The sequence below is a fragment of the Hemicordylus capensis genome, chromosome 1 (genome assembly GCF_027244095.1).
Source record: "Hemicordylus capensis ecotype Gifberg chromosome 1, rHemCap1.1.pri, whole genome shotgun sequence".
In the NCBI taxonomy this organism is placed as follows: Eukaryota; Metazoa; Chordata; class Lepidosauria; order Squamata; family Cordylidae; genus Hemicordylus; species Hemicordylus capensis.
Window position 1 is genome coordinate 336756376 of NC_069657.1, and position 9346 is coordinate 336765721.

The 9346-nt window shown below is 46.0% G+C and overlaps 1 long non-coding RNA gene across 1 annotated transcript; it reads right to left on the bottom strand.

The window, feature by feature from the left end:
• Positions 1 to 306: 306 nt before the first annotated feature.
• LOC128323931 (uncharacterized) lies at positions 307 to 9042 on the bottom strand. The gene is made up of 3 exons (XR_008306532.1): positions 8927 to 9042; positions 8027 to 8135; positions 307 to 386 (listed from the first exon to the last, which is right to left on the bottom strand). It is a non-coding gene; the product is annotated as an uncharacterized LOC128323931 (long non-coding RNA).
• Positions 9043 to 9346: the final 304 nt, after the last annotated feature.

The window sequence follows — 9346 nt, forward strand, 5'->3', positions numbered from 1 at the left end:
GGGTACAGTCTCATATTTTCACTGTGTTTAATATCCCCCCTCCTAAGATTTGTTTAAGTATCCAATTTGTAGACATTTATGATGGTGCAGTATTTATGACTAAAAAAGCTCCATCTCCCCAACAGAAGCCCCTGTTGGGACCTACTATAGGGTGAACAGAATACAAGACTTTTGTAGTTTGGGTCAAAGAAGGAAATTGTTTTATTACCACCTACACAGAGAAACATTGCTATATGCCGGCCCTCCTCATGTGTGCTCACATTTCCCACAAATTATGAACCCAGTTGCAATACATTGCTGCCAGGCTTCATCTTCATGAAATGTGTCAGTTTTCCCATGAAATGCCATTCTTACATTGTCTCTGTTGCACTTTTGTAGAGGGCTCTCTGTGGACAAAACAAGCACTCTCTTACTTTGCTGAAGACAAAGGAAAATGTCCCTTTCTTGCAGAAAAGATAAAGACGAAACTCACCTTTCCACATGAATGTTTTTTCAGCTGATCAGCAATCTGATCAGGGTTATAGGGTGTGCTGAACCAGTTTCAAATGAACCGGGCTTGAGTCTCACCAGCCCATTTGAACCGGTTCAAACTCAAACCAGACCCGCTGATATAGACTGGTCCAATATGAACCAGTTTGATCTGGTTTGTGGGCGATGCTTGTAAAGCAAAGGGGTAGGGGAATCCTTTAAAAGTCTTCTAGGGTGGCCGGGGGGACAGTGAGAGGATCCCATGATCTCTGCACATCCATGGAGGACACACAAATTACACCCGTGCATCCATGGAGGCCGGAAAAGGGCCGCCACCAGCCTGTGCTGCTGGGGCAGATGGTTGGTGGGTTTTTCAGGAGACACTGATAAGGTGCCCTCTTGCTGACCTGCCCCGAGCCACCCTTAGAAGACTTTTAAATGATTCCCTCACTCCTTTGCTTGTAAAGGGGAATCCTCACCTGATGGGTCTTGAATTGGTTTGACCCAGCCCTTGAACTGGGTCAAACCAATTCGACTTGGTTCAACCAAATGGACTGGACCACTGGCCAGTTTGACCAAATCAGCAAACAGACCGGTGGTTTGGTTTGAATTTAATTCTAATTCAAACCAAACTGCCAAACCTGGTTCCGTGTACACCCTTATCAGGTTACCTATTGCCCATAGTTCATTCTGATTGCTGCTAGTCCATGTTGACTAACATGATTAATGGTCATCATCATAGGAGAAAGGGCTGCTATTGTGTCAAAACAAAAATGTCAAATCTCAACCCTTGCCACAGAAAGCATCTCTTTAATAAGTATGTTGTCCTGCTACTGTTGATGATTTGGGGAGCTGTAGACCTTTTAAAAGGAAATTGAGCCCAGGTGCTATGCATGGCTTTTGACCATTTGGTTTCTCTGGCTTGGGTTTAGTAAAACTTTCAAATAATGGATGAATGAGTTCTCTTCCAATTCAAGAATTTTCAGATATCTTTTAATAGAAGTTCAGATTGGCTGTTGATTTCATGCTATGCTTGAAAGCTTTCAAATAGCATCTGGCTGACTGATGAACATAGAATGTCAGAATAAATGGACCTTTGGTCTGATTTACCAGAGCTCTTCATATATATTTGAGTCCTTGCTTATGTGCCTAGTATGTGATGCATACAAAACATTTTACAATAGGGAAGTGTGAATAGTTTTGAGGTAGAATTGAACCGACTCCAATTTGGTCAATTTGAGTGATTCAACCACGAAATGAATCTGCCCAGACACCCGTGGCCAAATTCAAGTTCAAATCTAATCTCCCCAGATTCTATTCAAATCAATCTGAGATTTCAGTTTCAAGTTTTCCCTTATTCCCAGCTTTCATTTAAAATAATAATAATAAGCCAAGGTCTAGCCCTCGTAGAAGAGGAGTTATGAAGCAGAATGTGTGGTCACTATTTTTTTATGGGTTTAGACTCTTTGGTGTGTAATGAATTCTCATAGGGATTCATTATGAGGGAAAATTGTCATCATCATAATTATCATTATTATTCAATTTCTATACCGCCCTTCCAAAAATTGCTCAGGGCGGTTACACACCAAAGAGTCTAAACAAAAATAGTGACCATGCATTTTGCTCCATAACTCCACTTCTACAAGGGCTAGAGCTTAGCTTTAAAAAGAAAGAAAGAAAGCTGGGGATGGGGGTTAGGGTTTAGGTTAGAACTGATTTGAATCCCCATTATTCCCCATGGCCAAAAATATCATTATAAAACCAACTGAGTACCTCACTGCCTTGAAATATGGGTGGTAGGTGACAGCCATGGAGCCCTACCCATCACCCCATGTTGCTGCCCCCTGGACCTTTAAAATTGGGTCAAATCAATTTGAATCGAATCAACTCAAATAAAATCTGATCAGATTTGAGTTTTGAATCAAGTCTGGCTGATTCAATTCAACTTCGAATTGAATCACAAAAATTGATTTGTTCACATCCCTATTTTTAAATAGTTTATTTAAACTATTTCTGGTTTTTGATGATATGATTTTTTTTTTACTCAGCCAAAGAAAGTCACTAAAATATTTTGAAGGTGATCAAATAAATATACTGGTTTTAACCATTAAGCAGCAGAGGAGAGATCAATTGCTGATTCTATGGCACAGCTTACCCCCACAGAACTCATGCATTGTTATAGTTATAAAATTTGCTGCATTTTTTAAACAAAATTGAGTGTGCTTAAATAGAAAATTAAGGCATATTTATTCTTAGAATTCAAGAAGCAAGCATGGCATACACATGTGAGTCTTATCCCACAGAACCATTTCCTCTTATAATAAATAATGCATAATATGTATTAATAGAACTGCTATCATCTGCTGATGCAGGATCAGGTAAATTGCTCTAGAAACTGGTTTGAGTCTAAATTGCCTTTATGATTTCTTTTATTAATAGTTTTGTTTGTAAATGATAATCTAATGCTTTTCATTAATTTAAACAATATCTGATTGTACTATTCTCCTAGGATCCTATGGGTTTCGGGCCGAAAGGTTACTTTTTTCTTTAAAAAACCACCCACTTGCCCATTTCTTTTGTGGGTTGGACAGTAACTAGAACCCATCATATCATACCACCCAACCCACTTTGGTGTCTAGACGACCTACCCATCGGGAAAATGAGGTGATTCAAGTTCCCTATTGTTTCCTATGGCCAAAATAAGCAGAGTGCACAAATTTTGCAACCCTGCCTTGAAAAACACTGCAGTACTGAACCACACAGTCTCTCCTAAAACTGAACATACATTGTTCCAAATACACAGTCCAAAAATGGCCAAAAAAAGAATCACTGACCCTGAATCCACTGCCAGCCACAATGCCTGCACTGTAGTAATGTAACTGGCAAGTTGCTCTTTCACACACAATTATGACTCCTTATTTCAGCATTAAAACAGCTGCCATAGCAACACCCTTAGCAGCCGGCATGCATAGCCATAACCATAAGCTCAATTATAACAAGTTCTTCAGCCACATTTTGATTGAGTACATCTTGCAATGCTTAATACAGATAGAAGAGCAGACCAGAGCAGTGAGTGAAGCACAAGTTAGTCTCAAGGCAGACAAGGAGCTCATCACAGCAGTCACCAAGAAATATTACACAAAGACACACAGAGCTGAGCTGCCCCAGTCCATTTCTTACCACAACACCATTTTACAAGCAGACTAAACCACAACTCAAGGATGGCAGGCAGGCACACAAATTCTGCCTTTGTCGATCTGAGATCCAAAACCAGATAGTTAACAGCAAGCATATTGAAAACCCAAAAAATCAAATGTCCCTTCCTTTCATCCTGCCTGCCACAGAGAGACAGGAGGACAGAGCAGTCATGGCCTGATGGACCAATGGTTTGACAAGAAACAAAGTGTATGCTCTTACCAGGAGAATTCTTCTTTCTTCTAATCCCCAATGTTCATCCCTCCATCACTTCCTGCCTGTGTTTTGATAACACCACAGCCTCAGATTGGTGCTGGGCCCCAGCTCATAGGCTGACACATGGGTCAAGGCACCAGTCCATCATCATCATCATCATCAGACATGGCTATGGCATGCGTGTCTGTCTGCATGTGGCAGCAGCACTAACAGGCAGACTGTGACACATCTGGGTTTGGGATTGGCCAGGGTGGGGTGAGCTACCAGAGGTGTTGCTGTGGGTGGGGATGACCATGAGTCACTCACCCTCCATTGCTAGCTCAGGATAGCCCAGCAGGGGGAGGCTGGCCTTCAGGAAGAACAGCTGCACCACCATGTCAGCATCCATGCATGTACAATGGGTTGTCACCACATCCCCGGCCATGGAGAACACCCTCTCACTCTGTATGCTGGTTGGCAGGCACAAGAGGAACCATCCGGTGACCACCACCAAGTCCAGCCAGACTTGGCACTGCATTGCCCAAAACTGGATTGACTGCCACCAGCTCCTGGAGGTATTGCAGCACACACTGCTCAGCACTGCTGCAGGGCTGAGTGGGCTCCTACCATACCACTGGCAAGGAGCCAAGGAACCCCTCCATGAACTAATGGTGGAATGCAGAGGTAGAACCATCATCTCACTTGGTCCTGCCAGGGACACCATCCTGCTGGACTGAGAAGTGGTGGTGACACTGCTGCTAGGTGGGGACTGCACACTAGCAGTTGGTGCTCCAGCACCCTCCTCCTGGTTGTGCCCCAGCCTCCTCTTCTCTGCTTGCCTCACCCTTGCAACCAGGAGGTCGCTCCACCTGGGCAGCTGGACAGGGGTGGGTCACATAAACAGAACAAAACATATGCTGCTGATGCACCCAAAGGGTTGCTGAGCTGATCTAACACTCCAGTTCACAGCCAACCTGCCAAGATTATTACTTCCCCAGTGGCCAGCTTGGACTGGAGCTCACCCACCATGTTCTCAAGAAAGAGCAGCAGGGAAAAGCCTGGCTCAGCCTTGTTGCCTCAGCACACAAGTTGTTAGTAGCAATAAAGAATGGTTTGAGTGCCAAGACAACCTCGGAAAGGAACAACCAGTCTTTGTTGGATAGGTTGCACACTTCCAAGCCACACCTCCTTGCCAGGATATGGCTGGGAAGCTCTTGCTCCTGCAGGTGCCAGAGAAAGAGAAACGTGGAGTTCCACCAGGTCTAAACATTCTGAGAGGTCAGGTGTTCAGGTAGGTGGAGCTCAAGCTGCTTCTCCTTGAGCATCCACCTACCCTTTATGCTCTGGGGGAAGAAAACTGCTATCTTTCTGCACCTCTCTACAAGAGCAGCCATGGCAGCAACAGGAGGGAACCCAGCACCTGCAGTGGGGATGTGTCACCTGGCTGCAGCCCCAGAAAGGCCAAGTGTACCACACATGACAAGGTTCAGAGTATGTGCCACACAATGGAGGAACGCAAATCGACCCTGCTCAGCTGCCTTAGTTATGTTGGCAGCATTGTCGGTGACCATGAATCCCCAGTGAAGGTTTAGCTACCTGGACAGCCATCCCCACACCTGGGGATCCATAGCAGCCAGCAGCTCATCTGCCATATGGTCAGTGTCCAGCACCTCCACTTGCAGCACAGCCCACCTATGTTTTTCTACATTGGAGAGTCTGGCCACACCACCAGCAGCAGATGTCCCCTCACTCTCCTGCCCAAACCAGTGTGCCATGAAGAACAGGAAATCAGTGTGCAGCCCACTCCTGCTGCTCTACAGATCAGCAGTGACATGCACACTGGTGTCAGAGGCCACTGCACACTACCACCCTGACACAGCCTTCCTCCACAACTAGTATAGGGAGGGCACCACCCGCCTGCTGAAGGTGAAGCATGAAGAGGTGTAGTTGGGGGCAAGCAGTCAGAGCAGTGAGTGGAAGCTGGCATTCTCCACCATCTGTAACGGCTGGTTGTACAAAGCAATCAATTTATTTATTTATTTATTTATTTAATTCATTCGATTTTTATACCGCCCTTCCAAGCTGGCTCAGGGCGGTTTAAAATTAAAAAACAGAAATCATTAAAAACAATTAAAATAGAAATACAAATATAAACATCAAATTTAAAAACATCTTAAAAACCAATTAAACTATCAAAACAATTAAAACCCTGAAAACCAGGTTAAGATTAAAACAGTTAAAACTAAATTAAAAACCCTGAAAGGCCAGGCCAAACAGATAGGTTTTAAGGACAGCAAAGAATTAAGACTATGAATTTCTGCTGGGAGTGCATTCCACAGTCCAGGAGCAGCCACAGAGAAGGCCCGCCTCTGAGTCGCCACCAGACGAACCGGTGGTAACTGGAGACGGACCTTCCCAGATGACCTTAACGTGCGGTGGGGATCATGTAAAAGAAGGCGCTCTCTAAGATATCTCGGACCCAAGCCGTTCAGGGCTTTAAAGGTAATAACCAGCACTTTGTATTTTGCCCAGAAACATATTGGCAGCCAGTGTAGCTGTTTCAAAACAGGCATCATATGGTCTCTCTGGGTTGCCCCAGAGACCAACCTGGCTGCCGCATTCTGAACTAACTGAAGTTTCTGGACTATGTACAAAGGCAACCCCACGTAGAGCACATTGCAATAGTCAAGCTGGGAGGTTACCAGCTGATGCACCACTGTTCTGAGGTCATCCTCTTCGAGGAATGGGCGCAGCTGTCGAATCAGCCGGAGCTGATAGAAAGCACTCCTGGCCATGGCCTCCATGTGACATACCAGGGTGAGGCCTGGGTCCAGGAGTACTCCCAAGCTGCGCACCTGCTCCTTCTGGGGGAGTGTAACCCCATCCAGCACAGGAAGATCTAACTCGCTCCTCAGCGAGTTATCTTGGCAATGGCCCAAGTGATGAGATGAAGCTCTGGGCAACCAGACTAATGGCCCACCAACTGCATCCACCATGCAGACAACTTCTGCTGCTTGGGAGCTGGAGCAGGTACCTTGCCACTAACCAAGGACACACCAGGCCTAACAGCAGACGTAGGGACCCTGGGTGATGCAATCACTGATGCTGCAGCATCTTCAACATCTTAAGATGCTTGAGGTCCTTCTCCTTGCTGACCTATGTCCCAAACTATTCAGGCAGGTAGCATAGTGTGGGTCATAATGGTAAAGCTCAAAATGGTCCCATACCAGGCTGCTATCAGTCCAGGATCATTTTGGTGGTGGTGGTACTGGAGCTACTGGTTCATTCTGGGGGCCACCAGCTCTCCATCTGGGACTGAGAAGGTCCAGGAAATTGAGATACTTCCTGCTCCTCCTCAGTCTCAAACTGGGGTGTCACACTGTGAACAAGTATTGGGGAGGATGGAGAGAGCAATCATCCACTGCCGCCTCCACTGCCACAGGAAGGAGAGCTTCTTCCCTGACAGGGGAGAACCTCCCTCTAATTCTACCTTAGCCACCACAGGTGGCTGCACTGGGGAACCAGGCTCCTCCAGAAAGTAAAGCCTGTGCATAACCATATCAGTGGGGACTGGGGCAACTCAGGGAATAGGCCCCTTTGCCGGCATCCACCATGACCAGCAGCATGACCCTTCCCTATGTCTGCCACTCTGCCCCTGGCTCTGCTTCACACCCTCCCAGACATCCTGGGTTTTTTTTAAAAAAGCCCTAATTCTAATGTGGGGGTTAAGAGTGGGGAAAGAGGAAGTGTCTTTAAGGGTGTGTGGGCCCTGGTCTATTTATGCTCTGTGTGCTACGCACAGTGCCATCTATAGTATTGTGGTGCACACACAGAAGTTAGAAAAATTAAATCTCTCCAAACAAAGAAGCAGGCTTGATAATTGTTTAATTCTCTTTTAAGCAATCTTTATAAGTGCTGTTTCTCATAAGGGTAGCAGGCTTTATTTGGGGATTGGGGCTTTTTTTTTTTAGGGGACCGAGCAATGATGGGGCAAGTCTAAGGAGAGGGGAAGGCAAATGGCAGGGGATTACAGTGGCCTGTCTGACTCAAGCACACCCCTCCTGTCCTACAGTCCTGCCACTACCTACCTAATCCCCCTTCCCCAAACTAGGCCCTATTTAAAGAATTATACGTTCTAATAACCTATCCAAGGAAGGGACTCTCTCACCTTCTGGTGTCTTCAGCTAGGGGGTTCCACTCCGGTGTCTTTGGCTGAAGTCTGTCAGTTGTTGCTCTCAGAGGCACTCTGGGCTGAGCAGACACCGGGACTCCAAAAGCTGGTGGGAGAGGAGGAGAGTTCCAGCAGGTGGGCACACACCTCCATCTCCACCCACCCCAAATAAAAACAAAAACACCTGGTGGTGGGGAGGGAAACAGAGAGAGCCTGGCAGGCTGGGCACCACACAGAAGACACCAGCCTACAAAACCCAAAAATAAATCCACCAGACACACAGACAGCAGCAGCAAAGGTAGCAGGGCTGCAAAATAAGAAAAATAATAATCACATCACCCCAGTTATTAAAACCACTGGGGGATGACTATAAGCAAGAATAAGAAGACATCCGAATAACATCAGATTCCAAGCAGCACCCAGTTAAAGCCACTGGGGGCTGCTGGTACATTTGTTTAAAGAGGGGGGTGGGGGAGTTGGGCACGAATCAGCAGAGCAGGTATTAAAGCCAATGGGGCTAGTTACAAGCAACAACAACAACAGCAACAACTATTTATATGCTGCTTTTCAACAAAAGTTTCCAAAGCAGTTTACATGGAGAAATAACAAACAAATAAGATGGATCCCTGTCCCCAAAAGACTCACAGTCTAAAAAGAAACATAAGACAGGCACCAGCAGCAGTCACTGGAAGTACTGTGCTGGGCGTAGATAGGGCCAGATACTGTCCCCCTGCTAAATAAAGAGATTCACCATGTTAAAAGGTACCTCTTTGCCCAGTTAGCAGGGGAGATTCAAATTTAAAATTCCAAGCAGCACCCAGTTAAAGAGAGGGAAAGGGGAGGGGGAGAGGCACAGAAGCCCAGCACGCAGGAACTCTTTGTCTCTCTCTCACTCACTGGGCCAGGCAGGCAGGCCCAAATCCCCACCACCAGTCTCTGCTCTTGGTAGTGGTAGTGCTGCTGCTGCTGTCACTCTCTTATGATCCTTCTCTCCTGAGGCACAAATGACTCTGTCTTTCTGCTTCCATTAGCAGCCCTTTAAATATATTTTGAAAATCCCTCCTTTGGCCTCCCCCCCTCCCCCCAGCCAATGGGGGCATAGCCCCTGACAACACTTGATTTGAATGAGAACAAGCAAGGAGATCTCAAGCCAATCAGAAGTCAGTGCCAGTAAACCAATCAGCAAGGGGGAAACAGCCCCAAATGGTGCTCACCACGCGAATCAATTTGAGTGATTAGAACTCAAATTGGGCCGTTTATTTAGGAGCAATTCGATTTGAGCTCAAATTGATTCAATTCAAATTGATTTGCACATCT